Source organism: Solanum tuberosum, unplaced genomic scaffold (genome assembly GCF_000226075.1).
Source record: "Solanum tuberosum cultivar DM 1-3 516 R44 unplaced genomic scaffold, SolTub_3.0 scf00040, whole genome shotgun sequence".
Taxonomy (NCBI): domain Eukaryota; kingdom Viridiplantae; phylum Streptophyta; class Magnoliopsida; order Solanales; family Solanaceae; genus Solanum; species Solanum tuberosum.
The window spans coordinates 265,194-267,947 of record NW_006238964.1 but is presented as its reverse complement, the minus strand read 5'-3'; the positions used below and the strand labels follow the sequence as shown (position 1 = coordinate 267,947).

The window sequence follows — 2,754 nt, the reverse complement described above, 5'->3', positions numbered from 1 at the left end:
AGAGAATTTTCTTGTTCTTCCAAGTATATTCAAGTGTTTTCTAAATCTTCAAGTGCATAACACATCCTCAAGACCTCTATTTATATTGTTATAAGAGGCATACAAAAAGATAGCAATAAACATGATATTAATTATTGAGAATGTGGGAAAGATTAAAGGGTGTGGAAGATAAATGAGGAGATGGTGGAGGTGTGAGTATTATTGCACATAATGGTGATATTATATCTTGAAGTTATGGACATCCACATTAATCAACAAAACATTAATTATAAACAAATAATAATTATATTTAAAATGAGGAGAAAAATTAAAAAATGTCCAAAAAAAGGAGAAGAAAAAAAAATAGAAATGGAGGCTATAGAGAAGTGGCACATCACCTCATCTATGTTTCTCCTTTATATATATATATATATATGATTCATTTGCATTGCGTGTCATTTGGCACCATTGTTAAACAAGAAAAAGAAAAGAAAGTGTACACCACACACCATTGTTTGCTAGTTCGAGATATAATATTTTGATAAATAGTTGGCAAGTGGCTTAGTTGGTTGATGCATGAATCCTCACTTTGATTTCCCACCACCCCTATTTTAAAAAATAAAATAAAATCTAAGACGACACTTTTAAAAAATATGGGTAAGAAACTGATTCTTAAAAAGAACATTCGGTATATATATTGAAAAAAAGAAAAGAAATATATTCATATTTATACCAGATTGAAGCATAATTAAAATCACTTTCTTAAAACTACAGACGGTACACATAATTAAAAGCACTCGAAAGATTGTGTGTTTTCGATAATGATTACACATTGAGTTCGAGCTGCAGTTTTCTTGTAATTAGTGCCTTTTAAATAATCAAGTCTATAGATCCATTATCCATTGTGTGTATAGAACTCAAAATCGTCAATTTATTCAACAATCTTCAGATTTTTGGCTTAGCAATTGTGTTACATATATTCACACATCAATATTATAGATTTACATTTAGACCTTATTTTGTGGACGCAACAATATAATTTCCTCTCTCATCATCAACGCAGGCAGGGCATGTCCCAATAACAAAAGAAATTGCTATTCAATATGGTGAAGGGGAAGATGCTATAAACCATTATAGATCTCACAAACAAACTTATATATATATAGGTATATACAAGAGTACGTAACACTGTCATAATCCCATTTATATGTATGTTTCAAAGAGAACTGTAGACAAAAAGTTCCATTTGCAAGCTATATGACATTAAAATTTCTTCACATATATATGGATGGCATTCTTGAAACAAAAGTGTTACATACATTACAGCGAATGCTCACGGGGATGAACCAATTGAACTATGTGCTTCAATGTCCACATGCTTAATACCAGGAACTATTTTCTGGATTTCCTTCTCTAGCCGATCAACTTCAGCCCCTAGTGCCGTCACAACTTCTTCACCTGCCAAGATATATATAGCACTAATAAATTCATGTATTTTGGGTGTCTAATATTCTCTGTCAACAAGAAAAAGAATTGAACTTATTCATACCATAATGTGACATGACTTCCATGATCACTGCATCATCCTTGTGCTTTACAGCCCTTCGAAGCTATAAAGAGAATATCAGAAAACTACTGTAAGATATATACTAATCTTGTGATTTCATAGGAGATAAATCTGCTAATCAGTTACCTGTTTAGCTAGCCCACTGTTTGCGTCCAACTCTGTTGAGATAATTTTGTACCAGCTTCACGCCGTTGAAGTCTGCAATATAAAAACACTAAATATTAACACATGTACTAAGAAACAAGCTGAATATGGATGCACCGGATTCAATCACCTATCTCAGCCTTAAACCTAAAGAAGCCAGGTCTAATCACCTCACTTTTGTAATCATGAACAGAATCAACAACCTGCAGTGTCAAGAATATTTTTCGGATACTTTAGTTAATTAATCAACCAGATTAGTAAAGAAGAGCGGTCCAGAAAGAACATACTGGATCATTTTTCAAAAACTTCATAACTTTTTTCAAGTCTTTGTCATCAATTGCTCTACCAATTAAAGCATGTAGGTTCCTCTGAATTAAAAATACAGCAACCTGCAATTCATATTCCATTTGATGATGGGACTGAGTTTTAATTATACATTACATCTGAACAAGAGAATAGGTTCACATACCATTCCGAGAAGGTTGCCCACAATAATGGAACCAACGGGATCATAAATTGGATTTCCTGTGATATTCACTGCAACTAATGATGCACCCGCAATGACCAGCAGACCATACCTGCAACTGAAGCACCATCCTACAAATTGAATGCCAAATCATGCATCACTAATAACAACGTACATTAAGTAGCTAGCTAGGAAGTCCAAATAAAAAAAAAGACCATGTTTATCACCTCAGTCATGACAGCTACAGTTGTAGGATCATGACCACGCCAAATATACTCTCTCACTTTCATTCCTTCTCAAGCAGCACCTTTTCTCACAGATTGTAGGGACAATGAATTAAAGGTGATAGAAAAGTTTCAAAATGAAATGTAGGTGACTCAAGTTTTAATTATTGAGTAGGGGTGACAACTTTTAAATTAAGGATTAATGGAATGGATTTCTCATCCTCAAGTTTTTTATTTTACACTTTGGTCCATCTTATATAAAATATTAATAATAAAAAAATGGAGGGAAAAAATGACACCAATGACTCACAACTCCTTTTTTCCTTTTACTCTCTCTTACCTATTCTTCCATTGTTGTTGCTCTTCTTCTTCTT

At 33.0% G+C, this 2,754-nt stretch overlaps 1 pseudogene; it reads right to left on the bottom strand.

The window, feature by feature from the left end:
- Positions 1-1,223: 1,223 nt before the first annotated feature.
- Positions 1,224-2,754, bottom strand: part of LOC102605594 (metal tolerance protein C4-like) — an 8,076-nt pseudogene continuing 6,545 nt past the window's right edge.